At 44.2% G+C, this 25,231-nt stretch overlaps 1 long non-coding RNA gene across 1 annotated transcript in view; it reads right to left on the bottom strand.

The window, feature by feature from the left end:
- Positions 1-24,463, bottom strand: part of LOC147367883 (uncharacterized) — a 29,311-nt gene extending 4,848 nt beyond the window's left edge. The window contains exon 1 of the long non-coding RNA XR_015169338.1: positions 24,233-24,463. This is a non-coding gene — a long non-coding RNA (uncharacterized LOC147367883). The remainder of the gene's footprint in view (positions 1-24,232) is intronic.
- Positions 24,464-25,231: the final 768 nt, after the last annotated feature.

Genomic DNA, 25,231 nt, shown 5'->3' with positions numbered 1-25,231 from the left:
TTAAGACTAGTGGTGCTTCTGTACCTGCTACAGGAAATCTACATGGATTGGGGTATGAAAGATATGGTTATAGAGCTAGGCCATAAAGGATCAGAAGGAATTTATCAGTTCAAGTGGAGTGATTGAGGAGTTTATTCCAAGCAAAAAAAAAAAAAGTCCCCACACATTGACAGGGCTATAAATGAGGGAGATAGTTAAGAAAAGGACGAAATGGATGGATGGCATCACGGACTCAATGGACATGAGTCTGAGCAAACTCCAGGAGATGGTGAAGGACAGGGAAGCCTGACATGCTGCAGTCCATTAGGTCACAAAGAGTCAAACACGACTAAGCAAAAACAGTCTAGTGTGTTACATCTGTGCTAATTAGGAGCTGTGTGATCTAAGACAGTTTCTTCACCGCAACTTCCTCATGTGGAGAATGAGAATAATAAAAGCTCCAAAGTCCTGAGATTATTGTGAAGATACAATGAAATAATGTATATAAATGCCTAGGAATGGTCATTGACAAACAGCAATGGCTCAGTATATCATAGCTATTTCTAACACTGCTATTCCAGTTATCAATCGCTGTGTAAGAAACTACTCCAAAACTTAACACTCTCAACCACTTTACTCTGAGCATCAGTTTTCTCAGGAAGAGCTCACCTGGGCAAATTGTCTGCGTGACACTGACTGGCACATCCACGCACAGGATGGCCTCTTCACTCGCTTGTCTGGCACCTGGGCTGGGGTGGCATTTTGTGTAGGAAAGGATGCCAGTTGTCAGCCAGCTGCTAGCTCAGGCTGTAGACCAGAGTGCCTACAAAGACAAGGTGAGCCACAGTGGTCTCTCCAAGGATGTGAGCGTCTCACAGACTCGCAGCTTGGTTCCCAGAGAGGAAAGGGGTCTGAGCAGAAACTCTTATGAGACAGCCTCAGAAGTTGCAGAAAGCTGCCTGGGACACATTCTCCTGTTCAAATACTTCACTGAGGCCGGTCCAGATTCAAAGGGAAGTGATTAAACTCCACCTTCCAATGGCCTACCATATAGCTAGTACTACTGGCAGTATCGTAACAGTTAGAAACAGTCACAGATGCTCCACTGCTATGAACGCATAGAGTGTGCATGAAAAAGGGATGATTAGGGGGCATGGAGCTGCTGAGAAACTACAGCACCAAAGAGGCAGAGTAGGAGGAAGAACACTATTCCAACCTCTGTGGCACACCCAGCAAAGCCAGGCTGAACTAAGCAAGTGGATTTCCCAGCCCCAGGGGGTGCTTGTATCAACCAAGGACTCAGGGGCAGCACTCTCTGAAAAGGAGTGAGGATGCCAAGAGCATCCTTGGGATTTCTTTCCTGAATCACCTGAAATGAAGCAGCCAGCTCCCTCCAGCTGCCTCTTTCGGTCCCTTACATGACGGAGGTCACGCTGAGCTATTTTTCCAAACTGTGGCAGTAAGAGGATGAAAGGTCTCAGCTATCTTGGCCATCACAGGCTGGAGTTACTCGTGGGGAACAAGGCAGGAGGCATAAAGAGGACACAGGAGAGTGGATGTTGCACATGAAAGGCACTCTGCAGCACAATGTAGTTCACATTTCTCCTCCTCACTGTCTGTGCTCACTTTTTTTTTTTTTTTTAACCATATAGGTTTTTGTCACCATAAGATGTGTATGGCCTCTTTTCTCAGCTCATTGATCTGCTTTAAAAAAAAAGAAGAAGAAGAAAAACACATCTTTTTGTGGCTGACCTGCTCTTACTTGTTAATTTTATTAATGCCTCTATTATATACCTACAACCTGGAAAGACCTGAATAATTTCACAACTTCTACTGCTCTGTTGGCTTCCCTGGTGGCTCAGAGGGTAAAAGCATCTGTCTACAATGGGGAGACCCGGGTTCGATCCCTGGGTCGGGAAGATCCCCTGGAGAAGGAAATGACAACCCACTCCAGTCCTCTTTTATTCTTATGAATTCTTGACACCAATACACACAAAATTAAATACACACAAATGTCCATTCAGAAACATACACGACATGTACACACATATGGGTGTTAAAATATTCTGGATTTCCTGGGTCAGCCATGGGTCTCACCTGTTTTGCAGGTGTAATCATCAATCAAACACACACACACACACACACACACACTTCATTTTCAAATATGTCCTATACTAGTGAAAGTCACTCAGTCGCGTCCGACTCTTTGTGACCCCATGGACTGTATAGCCGGCTAGGCTCCTCTGTCCATGGGATTCTCCAGGCAAGAATACTGGAGTGGGTTGCCGTTTCCTCCTCCAGTGTTCTATATAAATAGGGCATATTTGAGATAGGGCAAATCTTATAGTTGTCTTAAATTTCCAACTTTCACAGTACACACCCCAGTAAAACATATGAACAAACATGTATTGACACACTGAATTCCTCTTCTCTACACAACACACACAAAGATATTCAATCATTCTAAAATGCACACAGCAGACACTTAACCAGAATGCACAGATGCCCTCAACTTAACGTACATCAACACTTTCCCCACTTGAAGTGGGCGTGGACTACAGCATGCTAACAGTTAACAATACTTATTTTGATTAGATCAAGACACTGAATGCTTCTGTCTGAGTGGTATAGGAAAAGGCATGCAAAATCTAGAATTGAAAAATCTCAGTTCAAATCCTTGCTCTGCCCTGAATTAATGAAATAAGTCTGTAATTGTTTATCAGCTACCATGTGCCAAGTGCTATTCTGGGTGTGGAACAAGAGACCACATCTGAAACAACCCCAATCTTCATAGTTTAGATGTAGAGAAGGACACCTCAACAAAGGTCCTGGGTGTAAGTTATTTAAACACTATGGAAGAGGACTTATCACATATAATAATAATTCAAGTCATATTGCTATGTTATATTTGCCATATTATTACCATGTTGTCACATCTACAAAAATCCATGTCTGTCTTCTTTTTCACATTCTCCCACTTTTTGCTTACATACATCTCTACCTCCGAAAAGCTCCAGGCAAGCTTCAAAGTGTCTCCCCAACCCATCCACATCTCAGCATCTCTGATTCTCATATGACAGGAAAGGCTGAGTTGCCCATAACCCATTCTTGAAGTTGTGCAGCATCGCATAGCACTGATATTTAATTGCATTACTTTTATTCATCCAGCCTTGGGTCCTTGAGCTCATTGGGTTCCAGCCGCGATTAATTGGTGGAGCTCCCACTGGCTCCTGATTAGCTGCTTTTGATTAGAGTCTAATGACTTCATTCGGTCCCTAATTCAGGGGGATGAGTTGCAAAACTGCCAGTAAACTGCTCAGACAGAATCACGTTTTCCTGAGCCCTGAAGACAGCACTTAAGCTCTGCACATGCGACGTTCTCCCACCCGTGTTCTCTTCATCATTGCCTCCGGACCTCACTGCACAGAAGAAAGCAAGGAAGGAAGCTTACGACCCGGCTCCTGGCTGCTCGAGCAGATGTCACAGGGAAAAAGGCCTGGAAGCAGACAGCCTGGCTCCTAGGAGGAAAGCGCCTGCCACAGTGAAAACCCTTGCCTTGTGCCCGAAGGGAAGACTTGGTGTGTAAGACCTTCCTTGAAGCCTTCACCTTCCACACCTGTTTCTTGCCTTATTCAGGAACAAGATCCACCTCTGTGCTTTGCCTTGATCTTTGGCTACAAATACCTGGAAGCCCTGACCTATTGCAAGTTCAGAAGACCTATAGAAAATAGTCTCTACCCAGGATCCAAACCAACCGTAACTGCCCCTGGTTCCCATTGCTGACTCTGACCTCCCAGGCCACACAGCCCCTAACATCCTACACTAAGAAGCAGGATGGTCAGAGATACACACTTCTTCCTAAGGATGCAAAGCCCCTTGGGGTGCACCTTTTTTATATAAGTTTATTTCTTTATTTAGCTTGCTGGAGCTTCGTTGTGGCACGGGCTTTCCTCCAGTTGTAGCGAGCCGGGTCTACTCCCAGCTGCAGTGTTCGGGCTTCTCATTGCGGTGGCTTTCTTGTTGTGGAGCACAGACTCTAGGGTGCTCAGGCTTTGGTAGCTGCAACGAATGGGCTCAATAGGTGCAGCTTCTGGGCTCCAGAGCACAGGCTCAAGAGTTGTGGTGCATAGGCTCAGTTGCTTTGCAGCATGTGGGATCTTCCTGGATGAGGGATGGAACCCATGTCTCCGATAGTGTCTGCAGGCAGACTCCTCACCACTGAGCCACCAGAGAAGCCCCTGAGGCACAACTTTAATATACAGACTCCCAAGCTCTGGAAGCCCACTTCCAAAGACTTTTTCGTAATCTAGTATTTTATTCTGGAGATTTATATATTTTTTCATGATTATAATTTAAAATTTTTAAGATTGATGTATAGTTGATTTAAAGTGTTATATTATTTTCAGGTGCACGACATAGTTATTCAGTTTTTCAGATTATAACCCATTAAAAGTTATTACAGGGTAACGACTATGAATCCCTGTGTGATACAATATATCCTTGTCACTTGTCTATTTTAGAGATAGCAGTTTGTATCTCTTAGCCAGGCACCCCATCTTGCCTCTCCCCTCTCCTCACTGGTAACCACTAGTTGGTGTTTTATGTCTGTGTCTGTTTCTGCTGTGCTATGTACACTCATTCATTTTTTTAGATCTGGCACATAAATAACATCATACAGTATTTGTATTTCTCTGTCTGACCTATTTCACTAAGAATGATATTCTCTAGTTCCATTCATGTTGCTGAAGATGGCAGAATTTCATCCTTTTATGGCTAAGTAATATTCTGTTGTTGAAGCTGAAACTCCAATACTTTGGTCACCTGATGTGAAGACCTGACTCATTGGGAAAGACCCTGATGCAGGAGGAGAAGGGGATGCCAGAGGATTAGATGGTTGGATGGCATCACTGACTCGATGGACATGGGTTTGGGTGGACTCCAGGAGTTAGTGATGGACAGGGAGGCCTAGTGTGCTGCAGTTCTTGGGGTCACAAAGAGTCAGACACGACTGAGCGACTGAACTGAACTGAATATTCTATTGTATCTGCTATCCTCTATCCATTCCTCTGTTGATGGACATTTAGGTTGCTTCCATATCTTGGCTCTTGTACACAGTGCTGCTAGAAACACTGGAGTGCATGTATCTTTTCAAATTAGTGTTTTCTCTTTTTTTCTAGATATATAGCCAAGAGTGGATTTGCTGGACCATATGCTAGTTTTATTTTTAGATTTTTTATGAACTTCCATAGTATTTTCCATGATAACTGCATCAATGTACATTCCTCATGAGAGTATGCTGCTGCTGCTGCTAAGTCACTTCAGTCGTGTCCAACTCTGTGCAACCCCATAGACGGCAGCCCACTAGGCTCCTCTGTCCCTGGGATTCTCCAGGCAAGAGTACTGGAGTGGGTTGCCATTGCCTTCTCCAATGGGAGTATAGGAATATACTTCTCCATGGAGTATACTTCTCCATGAGAGTATAGTAGGGTTCAATTTTCTCCACATCCTTGCCAACATCTATGATTTGTTGACTTTTTGGTGATACCCATTCTGATAGGTATGAGGTGATACCTAATTATGGTTTTTATATGCATTTCTCTGATAATTAGCAATGTTGAGCACCATTTTGTGTGCCTGTTGGTCATCCACATGTCTTCTTTGAAAAATGTCTACTAAGTTCTTTTGCTCATTAAAAATTTTTTTTTTATTCTGAGTCATATGAGCTGCTTATGTATCTGTTTATGTATTTTGTATATTAACCCCTTGCTGGTCAAATCATTTGCAAATATTTTCTCCTATTCTATAGATTGTCTTTTCATTTTTAAAGACGACTACCTTTGCTGTGCAAAATCTTTTAAGCTTAATTAGGTCTCATTTGTTTAATTTTGCTTTTATCTCTTTTGCCTATAAAAATACCCATAGCATTTTCCATACAACTGGAATAAATAATATAAAATTTACATGGAACCATATAAAACCTCAACTGCCAAAGCAATATTGAGGGGAAAAAAAGAACAAAGCTGGAGGTATCACCATCCCAGACTTCAAAGTATATTACAAAGCCACAGTAATCAAAACAGCATGGCAATTGCACAAAAATAGACATATAGATTAATGGAACAAAATAGAGGGCCCAGAAAAAAAATTCAGGCACCTATGGTCAATTAATCTATGACAAAGGAGTCAAGAATACATAGTGGAGAACAGACAGACTCTTCAATAAGCCATACTATGAAAACTGAAAAGCTACATGTAAAACAGTGAGATTAGAACATTTCCTCACATTATCTACAAAAGTAAATGCAAAATGGATTAAGCACTAAATGTAAAACCATAAAACTTCTAAAGAAAAATATATGTCATAGAACACTCTCTGACATACGTTGTAGTAATATATTTTGGATATGTCTCCCAAGACAAAAGAAATAAAAGAAAAATTATATATTTTAAAAAAGTAAAGCATTTTATAAACATTTAACACTTACCATGTTCCAGATCGCATGAAAGGCTCTAGGGACAAATTCTAGACAAGGGACCAGTTCTTCATTCTTGCCCTCTAAGAGCCACTGTTCACTGGGAAAACAAATCCTTTGAACACTTACACACTTATACTGTAGTTAGTGTCTAGAACATAATAGATGATAACTGTAATCAGATCTAAAGTCTCTCTCTCTACATGCAAACACACACACACACACATATGATACATATACATGCTGCTCAGTCGCTTCAGTCGTGTCCGACTCTGTGCGACCCCATAGACGGCAGCCCACCAGGATCCCCCGTCCCTGGGATTCTCCAGGCAAGAACACTGGAGTGGGTTGCCATTTCCTTCTCCAATGCAGGAAAGTGAAAAGTGAAAGTGAAGTCGTGTCTGACTCTTTGCGACCCCATGGACTGCAGCCTACCAGGCTCCTCGGTCCATGGGATTTTCCAGGCAAAAGTACTAGAGTGGGGTGCCATTGCCTTCTCTGACATATACATGAGGATATGCTAAAATGGAATCTATTTAAGATGCAATGAAGAAGGACGTAATTCTTCATCCCCCCAGCACTCAAAGTGCTCACCCCACAGTCAGCTGCTGTTAGCAGTCACTTGTGTTCCCCCTGTTTTATTTGTATGCAGATATTTTAAAATGAGGGAAGGGAGACTCAGAAGCAAGACAAAACAGTGACTTGTGCACAGTCACAGAGCAATATGACAGTGACAGAGCCCACTGTGTCCTGTGTGCTCAGTCTCAGTTGTGTCTGATTCGTGATCTTGTGGACAGTAGCCCACAGGGCTCCTCCATCCATGGATTTTTTCCAGGGAAGAATACTGGAGCAGGTTGCCATTTTCTTCTCCAGGAGATCTTCCCAACCCAGGGGACCGAACCCATGTCTCTTGCATCTCTGGCATTGGCAGGTGGATTCTTTACCACTAGTGCCACCTCATGCTTTTCTTCCAAGAAAACTCTAGTAGCTCAAGAGACTTGGCTCAAGAGACTCACCCAGCTTATCTTAATGTTGGTAGATGTAAGCTCCAGAGCATCAGATCAGATCAGATCAGTCGCTCAGTCGTGTCTGACTCTTTGCGACCCCATGAATCGCAGCACACCAGGCCTCCCTGTCCATCACCAACTCCTGGAGTTCACTCAGACTCATGTCCATCGAGTCAGTGATGCCATCCAGCCATCTCATCCTCTGTCGTCCCCTTCTCCTCATGCCTCCAATCCCTCCCAGCATCAGAGTCTTTTCCAATGAGTCAACCCTTCACATGAGGTGGCCAAAGTACTGGAGTTTCAGCTTTAACATCATTCCTTCCAAAGAAATCCCAGGGCTGATCTCCTTCAGAATGGACTGGTTGGATCTCCTTGCAGTCCAAGGGACTCTCAAGAGTCTTCTCCAACAACACAGTTCAAAGCATCAATTCTTCGGCCCTCAGCCTTCTTCACAGTCCAACTCTCACATCCATACATGACCACAGGAAAAACCATAGCCTTGACTAGACGAATCTTTGTTGGCAAAGTAATTTCTCTGCTTTTCAATATGCTATCTAGGTTGGTCATAACTTTCCTTCCAAGGAGTAAGCGTCTTTTAATTTCATGGCTGCAGTCACCATCTGTAGTGATTTTGGAGCCCAGAAAAAAAAGTCTGACACTGTTTCCACTGTTTCCCCATCTATTTACCATGAAGTGGTGGGACCGGATGCCATGATCTTCGTTTTCTGAATGTTGAGCTTTAAGCCAAATTTTTCACTCTCCACTTTCACTTTCATCAAGAGGCTTTTGAGTTTCTCTTCACTTTCTGCCATAAGGGTGGTGTCATCTGCATATCTGAGGTTATTGACATTTCTCCAGACAATTTTGATTCCAGCTTGTGTTTCTTCCAGTCCAGCATTTCTCATGATGTACTCTGCATAGAAGTTAAATAAACAGGATGACAATATACAGCCTTGACGAACTCCTTTTCCTATTTGGAACCAGTCTGTTGTTCCATGTCCAGTTCTAACTGTTGCTTCCTGACCTGCATACAAATTTCTCAAGAGGCAGATCAGGTGGTCTGGTATTCCCATCTCTTTCAGAATTTTCCACAGTTTATTGTGATCCACACAGTCAAAGGCTTTGGCATAGTCAATAAAGCAGAAATAGATGCTTTTCTGGAACTCTTTTGCTTTTTCCATGATCCAGAGTATAGCAGCTTGCAAAGTAACAGAGAGCTAAGAGAAGGGCGTGGCAAAAACAGAGGGAGGTAGGAGGTAGAACACTGAATTTAGAAAGAGTTCATGACTAGCAGACACTATCCATAGGAGTTCTTCCAGAAGTGCTAGCAACCTCTGTGGTTTATGTCCATTTCATTTTTGCCAAGATGTAGCCAGGCACTGGGCGGATCCTCAGAGCCGGGTGCCCACTCCTCCCTGGCCCTGACGTTTGCAGCTGAGCCTAGGCCACCCATCCACAATGCTGATTGTCCCCACCATTGGATGATGATGTTTCATCCGTGCCTCTTATATATCCCTAAACTCCAGGCAGTGTTTGTGAATTCTCTGTGTGTGTCTGGGTTCTGACATCTCACAAAGAGCCTCTAAGTTAAGTGATTGTCCCTGGAATAGATGATATATATAATAGCGCTACAGTGAATAAAGTATCACAGTGAGAGAAGCATAAGTTTTAAAAACATACAGACCTGGTCTCTAATTCCAGTGTTGCCACTGCAACTGATAAACATTGGGAAATAACAGAACTTCTATAAAATTCAAATTCTTTGTATAAAAAGAGAATGATCATATTTACTTTTCAAATTCTTTTGAGAATTTTGTAACAAAGAATTTATAGTGAATCTGATACATAGCATATGCTCCATAAATAGTAAATATTTTAATATTTTATTTTAGTTTTACATATTAATGTCTATCTCACCTAGTACAACATAAGCTGTCAAGGCCGGGAACTACAATATTTAATAGACTCGTCTCTATCCAGCATTGAACACTGTGCCTGAAACATAGAAAATGTTTAACAAATATCCACTAAAAGAAAGAATGAATGGGAGAATAAACAGATGTTGGTTTCTAACTGCCAACTCAACCTGAACTAAAATTATAAGTCTTGGTTTTGGTCTAGGGGAAGAACAGAAGGCATTTCAAGCTAGGGGAAGTTAACAAGCAAAGGCAAGTTCCTGTAAGTAGCCAAGGCATTTAAAGGGATTGTAAGAGAATCATCTCATTTGGGATAGAAGATACACCTTATTAATGAGTGAGATGTTGCCTGTGACACATCCCATACAGAACAGATCCTCAATATATGTTTGATAAATTATGCTGAGAAAAAAAAGATACCCCAGACTGATAAGAAAGCCTGAGGTCACCACAGCAGCCTTGTAGGATTCACCCAAAACACCCAATGAAGAAGCCACAAATTGGGCCCACTTTGTGTCACCACCTAGGATCCCAAGAGATTGAGACAGTGCTCCAGGTGAATAAGTGGGAGCTGCACATGCCAGGCAGTGGTGGTGCAAACAGAGGAGCCATGGTTTCTGCTGGGATTGGCGAGGGATAAGCATGCATTTGGGCCCCGTGAAATCTTACACATGCTACAGCTTGCTCCCCACGTCTTTACCTCTTCTTCTCTGCACAAATTGAGCAGTTGAGATGGCAATAAACTGATGAAGTGTACCAAATTGCCTTTTCTTCCATGTGCACTGAATTAAAGTTTCTCTCGTAGCAAATGAAACTAGGGGGATTTCAACCAGGCACTATCCCTGGGGGAATTAGTGATGCACTCTTAGCAGATCAGAGACTGAATATTGACGTTTCGTGATAGTTGGAGACAAGCTGGGGGCGGGGGGAAGGTGAGGGGCTGCATGGGAAGGATGAGAAGAGATACAAGGGGTTGAAGCAAATAAACTGACTTTGCCAAACCTCTGCTATGACTCTGCAATGACTCATGTCTTCTTCAATACATTATTATAATTATATCTGTCATTTACGGAACACTCACCAAGTGTTCTTAGACTGCTAGGAACGGCACTAAGCACTTTGTGCACGTTATTTAACTTAAATCTCCATAACTACCCTATGAAGAATACATTGTCACCTCCAGGTAACATAAAAAGAAACACTAAATCTGAGAGGCCGATTAACTTCCTGGTGCCACACTGCAAACCAGCGACTAACTGGGATTCTAATGTGGGTCCTTATGGTTCTGAAGCCTGAGTCCTAACGCTTTCACTCTTCTGCCTTCATTGCAAGGCTAGGTGTAAGGTCTTGCTTTAGGGCAGGGTGAAGGTGTTTGCTAAGGAAGAGAACAGACTATAGTAAGGAATTATATATTTGTCTATATCCTACTTTGTAACCCAGCGAATTTGAGACAGCTTTCAAAAATTACTGCCATGAAATCAAAAAGCACAAAATCAAGCAAAACAGAAGGACCAAACCAAAGTAAAAAATACTGGAACTAGATATGCAGTATCTAGTGTGTAAAGGTTATTAAATTTAAGCAGTAAATTCAGCTTGATCATCCTCTCTGCTGAAGCAAAAAGGAAAACACAATTGTTTTTATGATGTCTAATATTTTTTTTTAAGTATACCAATTATCTGGAGGAAATACGGTGATAAAGTTTATCACCCAGGAAAAGATGATAGTATAGTCAACAGGCATGCACTGAGAGTTTATTACATGTCAGTCACAGAGGGAGGGACTAGGGATATACTGAGGAACTGAACAAGCCTGGTACCTACCTCTTAGACCCTTCAGTCTAGTTGGTAGATAGCCTTAAAACAAATATAATAATTATTTTTTCAACTCTTCAATAAGGTATTGAGACAAGATTAAATAATTCCATCTGGGAGGATCATAGAAGATTTCCTGGTAGAAGTGATATTTAACTAGAGGCAGGGCTGGAAGAATGAATATTATTTCAGTTCAGTTCGGTTCAGTCACTCAGTCGTATCCAACTCTTTGCGACCCCATGAACCGCAGCACGCCAGGCCTCCCTATCCATCACCAACTCCCGGAGTCCACCCAGACCAATGTTCATTGTGTTGGTGATGCCATCCAACCATCTCATCCTCTGTTGTCTCCTTCTCCTCCTGCTCTCAATCTTTCCTAGCATCAGGGTCTTTTCAAATGAGTTAGCTCTCCACATCAGGTGGCCAAAGTATTGGAGTTTCAGCTTCAACATCAGTCCCTCCAATGAACACCCAGGACTGATCTCCTTTAGGATGGACTGGTTGCATCTCCTTGCAGTCCAAGGGACTCTCAAGAGTCTTCTCCAACACCACAGTTCAAAAGCGTCAATTCTTTGGCGCTCAGCTTTCTTTATAATCCAACTCTCACATCCATACAGGACCACTGGAAAAACCATAGCCTTGACAGATACAAAGTAAGGGCTTAGGGCATTGGACAAGGGGAGTGTGACAAGTAAAGGGACAGTATTTGAAAATACCTGGAGATGTGAGAGAGCATGGCATGTTCAAGAGTCAGGGAAGTCTAGTGACTGTAACACAGTAAGAGAGAGACGGACAGATGAGACTAAGTCACATAAAATTGGAGTGTTCTGTGGTTAGCTTATACCAGTGGCCAAGAGTCCATTGTACACATCCATTCCAACTAGGGTAGTAGCCTGAAAACAGCCCTAGTTGGAATATTTATACCATAGGAATTGTAAACCTTATACATGTAGAGCTCTTTATTTACTTCACAAGCATTTACTAGCTCACCACTGCATATAAACATATTTCAAGATGGTCATCCTGCCAAGGACATGCCTTTCAGGGAGAACCAGCTGAAACTTAAGGAATGAGAGAAGGCTTCTTGGAAGATATGGCATTTGGACTAATGATAACAGTGGGGGGAAAAAAAATCCAATGCAGCCAGTTGGAACACCAAATCCAGAGAGCTAGCAGCCAACAGGTGATAGGAAAGCACAGATGATCAATCTTAGAGAGAGGCGATGTGCAGAGACATAGTACCCTGCCTAGCTCTAAAGGTATTCAAAGAGAAGTCAGTTTTAGGAGACTTAGTAAGCAATCATCACAAAATCAGTCAGCGGTCCAGTGCTCCAGGAAAGAAATCTGGTCTTGTGAAAAGAGAAGGAAGGACTATGAGACACCAGGCAAAAGTCAGTTGTGCAGTAATGTCAAGCTGTGCAGGTAATTCAGACAGGGACCCAAGGATTGTATCTGGGACCTAAGGGGCAACTCTGCCTCTTAAGAAGATGTAGGAACTCCAGAGCTAGGCCATAAGGAAAGTGTGAAACTCAGTTGGATGCAGAATGCCCTAATCTCTGTTTTGCCTCTTCTTGCTTTGCAATGTATCAAATAGGGTGGGCTGAAGCTGCAGATGAGCTTCCCGGAGCCAGGAGGTGAAGCAGGAGCTGACTAGGATTTGGTGATCTGCACATAGGGAGGTCAGATGAACAAAGTAGCCAAAGCAGGGGAGAGCAGGGGAAATAAGCAGTTTCTGTTGACAAAGAACTGCAGTTCTAGTGGCTAAAGTTAGGAAGGTTAATTAGGGCTAAGATGTTAAAGGCCTTAAATACTTGGCTAAGATGCTTCGACTTCACTTAATAGGCAAGAAAGGAGGAATGGGGGCAATGAGAATGCCCAACAGGGCATCCGCGATGTGCCCAGAGTCACGGTTCGAGTCTACTCTGGTGCTGGTGCATGTCTGCACAGGAAGGAAGCAGGGCCTTGCACTCCTACAGAGCTCAAACAGCACCACATCACAAGATAAACTAACAGTGATGAAGAAGATGGCATTTGAATTTGGTGTGCACCATTCCTCATTGTTTTTTAATTAATTTATTTATTTTTGGCTGCTGCTAGGTCTCCATAGTTTAAGGCAAACTTTTTCTTTAATAGTTGCGGTGAGTGGGACCTTCTCTTGTTGCAGAGCACAGGCTCTAGGGCATGCCAACTTCAGTAGTTATGGCACATGGGCTTAGTTGCTCTAAGCCATGTGGAATTTTCCTGGACCAGGGATTGAACCCACCTCCCCTGCATTGGCAAGAGGATTCTTATCTGTCAGGAAGCATTTAACAGGAGACTTCCTGTGTGCTGTTTTGGATCTGTCATGAATCCTCTGTCCCTTATTAATTCCTGAATATTCAGGAATTAAGTGGCATAGCAAGCTACTCCCAGGGGCTTAGGAATGCATGCATTCCTTCGTTAGCTTTTCCATACAGTGATAAGTAACTATTTACGACCCTCTTCCTTTTTATGAACCGTATAGTAAATATGATTATTTACAACCCTCTTTCATATGGATGACCTCATGTTTCCCTCATAACTTGTAAGTTTTGATTTTATCTCTGCTGAAAATAGCTACCTTGTAAGACAGTATAAATACCCACACAATGTTGAATAAAACACCTTTGCTCCATCAGAGCTTGGGTCCCCATGTCTTCTTTCTCTCTCTCTCTCTCAGGCTATTTCTCTGGAGCACAGAAGCCCGCTGTCTTCACTTTCCTGCCTGGGCTTCTAAGACTCTCTAGAGAAGGTGCTCTGTGCCTTCATCCCATCGAGAGGGCACCAGATGCCTTCGTGAATAGCACAAGCCCCATGTCAGGAGCTTTATTGGTTTTCTTTGTAAACCAAGGAATATCAGCCTCTTTCTCTCTCCTTTACTTTCTTATCATTGACTCCAGACCATCAGGTTCTAGTCCATTAAAGGACCTCAACACTTATCCACTGTGGCATCAAGGAAGTTCCCTCATCATTTTTAACCTTTTTGCTCTTCACCTGTATCCTTAATCTGTCCCAACCCAGCCATCAACCTACTGAGATCCTTTTCTCAATCAGGATATTATTATATAAGACACAAATGTCCTAGAAAACCTGACTGTCTCATAGTTTCAAATGTTAAATTTTACTCTGAATGTGACCATGTTTTTTTCCACAATTCATTTGTCATTTTTCTGTTTCTTTCTCTTTTTTTAATTTTTTAATTTTTTTAATTTTTATTTTATTTAACTTTACAATATTGTATTGGTTTTGCCATATATCAAAATGAATCTGCCACAGGTATACATGTGTTCCCTATCCTGAACCCTCCTCCCTCCTCCCTCCCCATACCATCCTTCTGGGTCATCCCAGTACACCAGCCCCAAGCATCCACTACTGTGCATCGAACCTGGACTGGTGACTCGTTTCATATATGATATTATACATATTTCAATGCCATTCTCCTAAATCATCCCACCCTCTCCCTCTCCCACAGAGTCCAAAAGACTGTTCTATACATCAGTGTCTCTTTTGCTGTCTCGTATATAGGGTTATTGTTACCATCTTTCTAAATTCCATATATATGTGTTAGTATACTGTGTTGGTGTTTTGTTTCTTTCTTTTTTAAACTGAGAGTAATGTGGTTGATTTGACAAGGAACCATTTTTTTTTCCTTCTAAAATGCTACAAGGAATGTCCTAGTATAATTTCACTGAAATAACTTGTAAGCAACTTGACCTCACAGCTCCATCCTTGGCAAACTTAGATGGCATCACTATGGAGATAAATTCTCTCATAAAATTAAGCACTGATGGATATAGCAATGTTTCTGCATTTGAGTCAGAAGGTCGGGATTTAAATTTTGACTATGCTATTTCATAATTGTGTGATTTTAGGAAAATCACATAGCCACATTGAACCTCAATTTTCCCTTCTGTGAAATGGGGTGATTATCTCTCTATTCCCTTAGAGAATTACTGTCAGGATCAAATGAGATAAAGCACAAAAAAGCTGTTTTTTCTTTTTTTTTTTTCTCTGCAAAATGTTGTTCAGATAACAAGGAGCGATTTACTCATCAGTGGCTGCTTTACTTTGGGGGTTCCCATGTACTTCCAAGCCCGAATGAGAAGCCTCATGCTGCACAGTGCATGCTCACCTAAATTTGAGGGGCCAGCCGACATTCTTGTTGACTACAGGGAGGCCATAACTGTCCTTTCATCCTGGTACAGCCTCTTTTCTCACTTGAAAGGCTAGTTTCAAAGGAGAGAAGGAAGTGGCCTCAGATGATAGATCTGCCTCCCTCCCCCACTCTCCCGTCTCTGAGCTGTAGATGGCCACAAGGGGCTTGTTCCTGCCCCTGGAAGCTCTTCCCTCAGCCACCGTTGAGCCAACAGTGCTTATTTCAGCCTCTTTCTTGAATGCTCAGGGAAAGGGAAGGGCATAGCCTCCGGACCCTCCTCTCTGGTTGGATCTATTGTAGGCTTTTCTCCTACAACTCAGCATCTCTGTCTCAAGAACTAAGGGAACATCTATTTTCCTGAAACAAACTAATATGTCAGCCACAGATGAAGATACTAGACAGCATACTAAAAAGCAGAGACATTACTTTGCCAACAAAGGTCTGTCTAATCAAAGCTATGATTTTTCCAGTAGTCATGTAGGGATGTGAGAGTTGGACTATAAAGAAAGCTGAGCACAGAAGAATTGAGGCTTTTGAACTGTGTTGTTAGAGAAAACTGTTGAGAGTCCCTTGGACTGCAAGGAGATCCAACCACTCCATCCTAAAGGAGATCAGTCCTGGGTGTTCATTGGTAGGACTGATGCTAAAGCTTAAACTCCAATACTTTGGCCACCTGATGCGCAGAGCTGACTCATTTGAAAAGACTCTGATGCTGGGAAAGATTGAAGGCAGGAAGAGAAGGGGACGACAGAGGATGAGATGGTTGGATGGCATCACCAACTTAATGGATGTGAGTTTGAATAAACTCTGGGAGTTGGTGATGGACAGGGAGGCCTGGTGTGCTTTGCAGTCCATGGGTTCACAAAGAATCGGACACGACTGAGCAACTGAACTGAACTGATGGAAGACAAGGGGGTAATGAACAGGAAAGGAAGGGGAAATGGCCATTGCAAGGGGCAGAAAGAACATTCCTTGGATCATGCATTTTCCTCCCACTTTCATGAGAGGGTCAACTGATGGAAGGCTGGCCGAGGTGGAGGGCCAAGGCCGGGAAAGCACAGTGGCATGCATGGGAAACAGAGTAAGACAGCTTGACCTCTGCTCTCAGCCCTGCCACTTCTCAGCTGGGCGACTTCTCGGAATGTCAGGCTCCCAGGCCACACAGTGGGTGTGCTGCTGGTGGTGATGCGACTTTCCTAACATCACAGGTTGGTCAGACAATACCGTAATATAAGAGGTGTGGAAGCATCCTCCCATGCTTCTCTGTGCCACTATCATCCCATAACCCTGGACTGTATCTTAGTCCTTCCGTCAGAACTGACCGGCAGTGAGGTGGATAAATCTGCCAGTGCAGACTCTTTTGTGAGTGATAGTTGCTCAGTCATGCCTGACTCTTTGCAACCCCATGGACTGTAACCTGACAAGCTCTTTTGTCCATGGAATTCTCCAGGCAAGATTACGGGAGTAGGTTGCCATTTCCATCTCCAGACTCTTTAGTATGTTGGTACAAATGGCTACTATTTCACAATTCTACTGAAACAAAGTTTTACATTTTCAACAACCTTGTGCTGTCTTGATACTTTCATTCCTAAACTAAAAGGAGGTTCTCCAGAATCCCTGCAAGACTGTCATAGGATAATAGACAGGATACAGACCGAATGGGCTGACTCCCTGAATCTTACACCACAGGTCTAGAACAGACTGCAATGTTTTACATGTGGAATTTCAGAGCAAGAAGTGTGCTGAACAGAAAAAAAGATGCTACAAAAGGAAAAAAAACAAAACAACAAAAACTAACATTTGAAAACTATGTTAGTAATGCAGTGGAAGTAAGGGAAGACCTCTCCAGAAATTTTTTCCAGAGCTGAGTATATCAAATATGAATGTGTTACAAGAAGACGGATGAGTGAGTGCATGTTTGAGACAGGGATGCATCCCAAACTGGAGGCAGGGAGACTCATGCGTTACTGAGGTGATCACGTGTTGCTCCCAGCATGCGCACTCTTCGCCTGGTCACGTGCTGCTCCCAGCACGCACGCTCTTCGCCTGGTCTCGCACTGCTCCCAGCACGCAGCACTCTTCGCCTGGTCACGCGCTGCTCCCAGCATGTGCACTCTTTGCCTGGTCATGCACTGCTCCCAGCACGCACGCTCTTCGCCTGGTCACGCGCTGCTCCCAGCACGCACGCTCTTCGCCTGGTCACGCGCTGCTCCCAGCACACAGCGCTCTTCGCCTGGTCAAGTATTGCTCCCAGCAGGTGTGCTTTTCACCTGGTCACGTGCTGCTCCCAGCACGCACACTCTTCGCCTGGTCACGTGCTGCTCCCAGCATGCCCGCTCTTCGCCTGGTCACTCGCTGCTCGCAGCATGCACGCACTCTTCGCCTGGTCACGTGCTGCTCCCGGCATGCCCATTCTTCGCCTGGTCACGTGTTGCTCCTAGCAGGTGTGCTTTTCGCCTGGTCACGTGCTGCTGCCAGCATGCCCGCTCTTCGCCTGGTCACGTGCTGCTCCCGGCATGCCCGCTCTTCGCCTGGTCACATGTTGCTCCCAGCACGTGCACTCTTCGCCTGGTAACATGCTGCTTCCAGCATGCCCGCTCTTCGCCTGTTCCTCTGGCTCTTCCAGATGTCACTACTGCTGTCCTTTACACATGGGCTTCCAGCTCCCCGACAGGAGGTGATGGAAGGGAAATCTAAAGCACCAGCAGTTTCATTTCAGGCTGAAGGTTTCCTCCAGGAAAGCCCACTTTTCAGGTTTTCTCTTGTGAGAGCATCAGAGTATCCATGATTCCTTAGAAGACACAGGGGCCCGTAAACAGTGCTATCCAGCTGGGTCAGAACACACCTTCACAGACGAGTTGTAGTAATAAAAATGGCAACCACAACAGTGGTGTGCTGGGACCTGTTCTAAGTACATAGAAGCATTTTCTCTTTTCCCACGTGCCTCTACAAGATAGATATCAGCACCTCTTTCTTATAAAGGAGAACAGTGAGGCTCAGAGCAGTTAAGTGTCTTGCCCAGAGTCAGAGAGCTGCTAAGTAGCACTGCTAACATTTGAACTCAGTTTTTTTCTTTCTCTCCAAAAACTAAATTTTTATATTACACTAAGCTGATTTGCTCTGTAAATACCACCTTAGACCTTCAAACAACCTTGGGTGAACCCCTCTCTGGGAAAGGCAGTGTTACACAGATTTTAGATGATTGCATCTGTTCCCTCCAGGTATTTTCATTAATTCAAACAAGCACACGCATGCAGGAGTCCTTATATTTCTGTGATTCTGGTCAACATATTACAGATGATGTCTCCTTTGGCTCAGTCAATCAGAGACAGAAAAGGGGACAAGAAAGAAAGTGAATGCCTGAAGAAATGCATGGATTAGTGAGTGAGGAAGAAATTAAGTGAATGGATGAATGAGCGAGTGAATGAATGAATGAGGCATCCCACAAAACACTGAAATCCAGTTAAGTCAGTGAGTCATAAAGCTGCAGCTGGGATTTAGAACAGATATGAGATAATAATACAGAGTGGGAGGGAGCAGTTCTAGAAAGGAGGCATAGAAATTCTCATAGAAATATTTGCAAGCTAAGAACACAGGCCTGTATCACAGAACAGGGAGACGACCACAGAGATCAGGCCTGGGGCTTCACTTGCAAGCGACAGATAAGCACACACAGGAAGGGCTTTCAGTGTTGCTAGAAAGAAGGAAGGAGGCAGGCAGCTCCAGCATCCTGCTTGGTGCCTTTGGCACAAGTCTGACTGCAGGCTTCGCTCCAACCTGTGTCTTCAGCAACAGGACTCAGGTGATGGGAGAACCACAGGTCCTGGGAAGATCAAAGACACGGGCTTTTATGCCTCAATTAAGGTTCTGCTTGTAAACTTTCAAACAATGTAGCCTTTCTGTGCTGGGCTGGGCAGAGACACAAAGTAAGACAAGAGCTGCTCTTTTTGCAACAGGGAGCCCAGGAGCCTCTGTAATTAACAGTTCCTTGCTGCTAAAGGGAATACGCCCTTGGTACACAACGCAGCTTGTGTATGAGAACGGAAAGGTCTACTCACAGGAAACTGAGTGGGCTGTCTGCCCAGGACCGCCTGTCACAGCCTGATAAGGATTCAGGGCACACAAAGTTCGAGGTAAAGAATTAAGAGATAGAATTTCTCCCAGGAAAAGAGGGGAAGAGGACTAGGAATGAGGAAGCTGACAATCTGCTCTGTGTGGAAGGAGCATCATCGAGTCAGAAATCCTCCATTCCCCGTGTTCTGGCTTCTCCACTTTCTGTGTTGCCTTGGGAATTCATGGAGATCCTGAAATCCCACTTTCTTGTAAGAAGGGATTAACAAGACTGCTCTTGAGGACTGCTACGTTCAATCTATATTCCTGTTCTGAGAAAGTTTATTTCAGTATGCTCTTCCAGGCTTATGCTGATTCGTTGATAAATTTCCTATGAAGCCCTGAGTAAAAAAAATTGTTCTTCCAAACCAAGGAGTACTTAATTACATTTCCTTTTAACCCAGTAAGATGTCCTGAATGACTTTGGATGACCTAGAGGCGGAGTCATACTCCTAAAACCAAGAATTGGGTCTCATATTGACAGGGACGGTTTGGAACAAATAGATATAGTTTATAGATAGATAGAGTTTATAAGAATATTAAGCATTTATACTAAGGAAAAATCCCATGAACAGAGGAGCCTGGCAGGCTACAGTCTATGGGGTCGCAAATAGTCAGACACGACTGAGCATCTGAGTATAGCATACCATGTAGTATACTAAGGAAGGATGTCACAGTAAGTGCTGGTGCAAAGGAAAGCCCTGGAGACCTTGTGCAGTTAAATTTCCAGCCTTTGTGCTGGAAAGAACCTGCACAAACAAGAGCGAGCAGAAGCTCAAGATGCAAAAGCAAAGGGCCAGTTTCTGGTGCTGAGGGAGAAGGCTGGACAGTTGCTATGTGTCACACATCTTCTCACAGTTAAGCCACTGCAGAAAAATTCAGACTCATCTGGAGAGTTGCAAAGCCTGCATTCCATCCACTGAATTCCCTACCCCTTCTCCCATAGTGTGGAAAGACTGCTCATTCAACCGGGGCCAGGAGACCAGGGTCAAAAGCAAGAAAAAAGGGGGTTGTGTGATAGCAACATCCTAACTCTACATGTATCTGCGTGTTTTCCCCCTGCCCCAATCAGATGCCTAGGTAAAAGAACATCACTGAGTTTGAGCAAAGAGAGACAGAGAGAATATGTAGGTATGTATGTATGTGTATATATATCCCAAAGAGAAACGTTCAATGCTCTCACTTCAAACAGCCCATTCATCCCCCCAGTGGCCAGTGAGAACTCCAGGAGTCCGAACGTTTCCTCTGTAAATAAAGGGATGGAAACCATGCACACGAACACCCGCCAGACAAAGTCTTCTTCCTTTTATTCTCGTGTGAACGAAGGCGAGCGCCTCAGAGGCAGGCACGTGTGAGTCGGTCCGGCCTCCCTGCAAAGCTAAGTTCCGTCCTCCAGTACAGAGCCAGGGGAGTCCAGCCTTTCAAAGCCCCGTTTTGAAAGCTACCGGCGACTTGAAAGGCGGTCAGATGTAATCTGCTCGCCGTTGCTGGCTGCACAATCGACTCTGCGCCCGCCGGGCCGGGGGCCACCCCGACCCCGTGAGCTGGCGGCCCCCGCTGCCCCGCGCATCCCTACCGGGGCTCAAAGCCAGGGAGCCACGGTGTGGCCGGCCTGCGTGGCGGCGGTGAAACAGCCGGCACTAATGAGTTCCACCCAGAGTGGTTACTGCGGCAAGGTTGCCCATGGGACTTCCGGGCATCGGGCTGAGTTTTCAGTTCTTTAAAAAGCTCACTTACTTCAAAGTTTTACATTTGAAGCTGTTGAGAAAGCCTGATACACGCAAGGAAAGAAAGAACAGCAAGGTTTAAAAAAATAATAATTACACATACTCATACTCTGAAAAAATACTTCAAAAAAGGCCGGGGGAGTATTTTAAGCAACTGAGAAGAAAACCATGAAAGCATTAAGAGCAGCCCCCATCCACCCCCATACCTGACTCACTGCTTTATAGCTACAGTGAGAGAGGCTTAAGTGAAAGATGGAAGCTTTGGGCTCCCCAGGAATTGGTGGTGGTTCACTAGGAAGTGGTGTCCACTCTTGCAGGAATTGAGGCAAAGCCAATTCAGGGGAGCTAAGAGGGTGAAGTCACAGACAAGGATTACAGGGGCTTTTCAGCTTAATCCACGTCATTTCCCCCTTGCTAGTTCTGTAGCTCAGCAAGTAAATGTAAACATTTTCCATCCCCAAAGAAGTCTCTTCTGTTAAGCACATTCCCTCTATGACTGTTTATTCATCAAACTTAGGTTTTATGTTTGGAGAAGGCATGGCACCCCACTCCAGTATTCTTGCCTGGAAAATCCCATGGGTGGAGGAGCCTGGTAGGCTGCAGTCCATGGGATCGCGAAGAGTTGGACTCAACTGAGCGACTTCCCTTTCACTTTTCACTTTCATGCATTGGAGAAGGAAATGGCAACCCACTACAGTGTTCTTGCCTGGAGAGTCCCAGGGATGGGGGAGCCTGGTGGGCTGCCGTCTATGGGGTCACGCAGAGTCGGACACGACTGAAGTGACTTAGCAGCAGCAGCAGCAGCAGGTTTTATGTTGCTTCCATCACAGACCAGGAAACAAAGCAAAAAAAGGTTAGGTTAACATGGCCTGGTGTGCCAGAGACCTGGATTCAAACACAGCCCCTGTGTTTTTCAACATGTTATTCTGCCTGCAGATGTATAATTAAATATATAAATAAATAAACAAATGAAGTAAAAGAAGAAACAGGTGCAAGTCGGCTGAAGTTGATTCCAATCCAGTACTCTGAAACAGATGTCCTCAACTTCTGGGATCTGATAGCTGGTGATGTGAGGCGGAGCTAATCCAATCCAGTACTCTGAAACAGATGTCCTCAACTTCTGGGATCTGATAGCTGGTGATGTGAGGCAGAGCTGAGGTAATAATAATAGAACCAAAGTGCACAGTATATGAAATGCGCTGGAAGCATCCCCAAACCATCCTCTGCCCCTCACGTCTGATCCTTGGAAAACTGTCTTCCATGAACCCGAGTGTGTTATATGTGAACTTAGTCGCTCAGTCAAGTCCGCCTCTTTGCAACCCCGTGGACTGTAGCCCGCCAGGCTCCTCTGTTCATGGGATTCTCCAGGCAAGAATACTGGAGTGGGTTGACATTTCTTTCTCCAGGGGATCTTCCCAACCTAGGGATTGAACCCGGGTCTTCCACATGGCAGACACATTTCTTTACTGTCTGCACCACTAGGGAAGCCCCATCTCCTGTGTAACCTGGTGCCAAAAAGGTTGGGGACTGCTGCTCTAAAGAGATCGGGGCCTGAATGAAGGTATCTAACATGTAAACAATATCCGTCAGGTGCAAAGGCCATGCAAGACTCCATGGAAGGAGAAATAAGAAATCAAACAAAACCTCAGTCCCTTGGGCATTCGTTGTGCAGTAGAGTAGTATGTATGCCCGCATGTGGCAGAAGTAGCAACGAGAAGAAAAAACGGAAACAAAATTTGTACTGGAAGATGGGTGGGAATGATAGTAACACAGAGATGATGGTCAGTGCTTATGAAGCAGTAGCTAATAGGGATCAAGAACATCAGCTCAGAATCCTTGTGCTGCTGTTTCCTCACTGTGTGACCTTGGGCACATCACTTAACCCCTCTGTTCCTTAGTATCATATTCAACAATAGAGTTATCATGACTCTTAAATGGTATGTGCAAAATGCATAGAACCGTGCTTGGTATATTTTAAGTGCTGAATAAATGTCCACTGCTTTTTTTGTCAAGCCGTGTTGTAGGCATTTTGTGTTTATAATCTCATTAAGTCTTCGCTGCAGTGCCATGAGGTGTGTAAACGTATCCCTGTTCTATCGACAAGGAAACTGGGGCTCTGAGCGTTTATGCCGCCTGTCCAGGGTTCACTCACCTCGAACACGAGGAACCAAGGTGTAGACTCTGCTCAGTCCAATTCAGGTTTTTCTCTTCAAAACTGTGTAATGTTGCCTCCCAGAACTCACACCAAAAGTGCAAGTTTAAATTTGACGTAATAAAAAGCTTTTCAAACATGTCTCAAATATTCACTCTCTGCAGAGCATCTGCTAAGTATTGGGATGCAGAGAAAGCCAACCTAGTTCCAAGTTCCAAAGAGAGTATTAGTTCTATCCTATCCTTGTGCCAATTGAGGATTTAAAAAAAAAGTAGTCACCATTACCTGTCTCTGCTCTCCCCCTATCTACTCCTATGTTGTCTCTAAAATTGAAAACCTTGAAGTAAGTCAAAGGTGTTAGTAAAACAAGACCCTAAAGAAGGGTGACTACCTATCCAAGAGATTTTAGTTAACCTCCCATCCAATACAAAGATTGCCTTATAACATCCTCAGAGATTCTTGGAAACCTCCAGAGACAAGAGACTTGACTCTATTTGGGGGAATCCCTTTCCATGGGCACACAGTTCCAAGTCCCAAGAATTTCTTTTTCTATGAAATGGTAAATTTCACTCATAATTCCACTGGAACATAAAAAATAAGTCTTATCCATTTTATTTTATTTTATTTTTTTAATTGCACCCATTCCTTCCCTCCACCTAAACTTTTTCTCTGAATTCAACATCTCTGTGAATTCTCTGATCCTTCCTCAGAGAATATGATTTTCAGGCATGTCAACATCCCAGTGACTCACTCAGTAAGGCTGAGTTTATCAGTATGCATCTTAAAGTAAAGATACCAGAGGGATAAGCCGGGGTCCTACCAGAGCCTTATAGCCAACCTTCTGTTTGGGCATTGAACTTTCACGAGCGCTGTCTGAGTTACCTTTGGCTTTCCTCCACCTTCGTGAGAGAGGATTTGGTGCAGCAGCAATATTGTTAGTTCATCTGCATCTCTGCTGGGGACAGGAGAAGCAGGTAATTAATTGTTTCTCTTCGGCATTAGGCAGCAGGCTTTCTTTGGAAAAGTTGAGCATCCCTCAACCAGGAATGGCTTCTGCAATTAAAGCTATCCACCGCCAGGAGTTTGATTAATAGCTGGGAGGTTTCTCCTTTGCTGACAAATGAGAAAAAGAGAAATCAGATAGGGAGAAGCTGAATGCATTTGCTTAGCACATGGCTTGGCTAATGTTCTTTCCAAAGAAAGAACTGCAGCAATTTTCTAGGGACCGAAAGGGAGGAAAATCCCTTAAAAGTTTGCAAAGTAATGGATCCCAAAAGCAGATGTGCCAGTTCCTTGGGAGGCAGAACAGAAAAGGCTGAAATTAGAGGTCTCTGGAGCTGGAGATGATTACCATTCACATGGCACGGGTGGGATAATAAGGCCCGGAGAAGGGGACCCGGGTTTCCCAAGGTCACACGACTTGCCGAGTACAGCAAGGTCAGCTGCTGCCAAACTTCACGTTTCCCAAAGTCATAGAGCTACTTCATTCCAGCAGAAGGGAAGATGAGAAAGTTGGGCCTTCATATCGTGTAGAAAGCAACTGAAGACCTGAATCCAGAACCCCTAACCCCTGGCCCAGTCCTCTCTCCCCTGTCACAGCTGCCTGTGGTGGGAGGTGTACTGAGCGACCTGGACTGAGATCTGTAAGAGAGACAACTGCCACTTCATGAATTCTCACTCTTCCTAGTTTTCCCCTCCAGGACTGTCCTAAGCAACTAAAATCTCCTGCCTCCTTGGAGATTAGAAGACAATGGCCCTCTGCCAGGAGCATGGAGCATTCTCTCCCTGCCCAGCATCCCGAATTCCCAGAATCTCTCCCTGAAGGGCTTGGAGGGGATGGGATGGTGAGTTGAGAAGAGCCAGCCAAGGAAGGAAATCTGA

This window comes from Bos grunniens, chromosome 8 (assembly GCF_055505025.1).
Source record: "Bos grunniens cultivar Pamir isolate PY7600 chromosome 8, Bosgru_T2T1.0, whole genome shotgun sequence".
Classification (NCBI taxonomy): Eukaryota; Metazoa; Chordata; class Mammalia; order Artiodactyla; family Bovidae; genus Bos; species Bos grunniens.
This window is presented reverse-complemented; position numbering and strand designations above follow the sequence as displayed.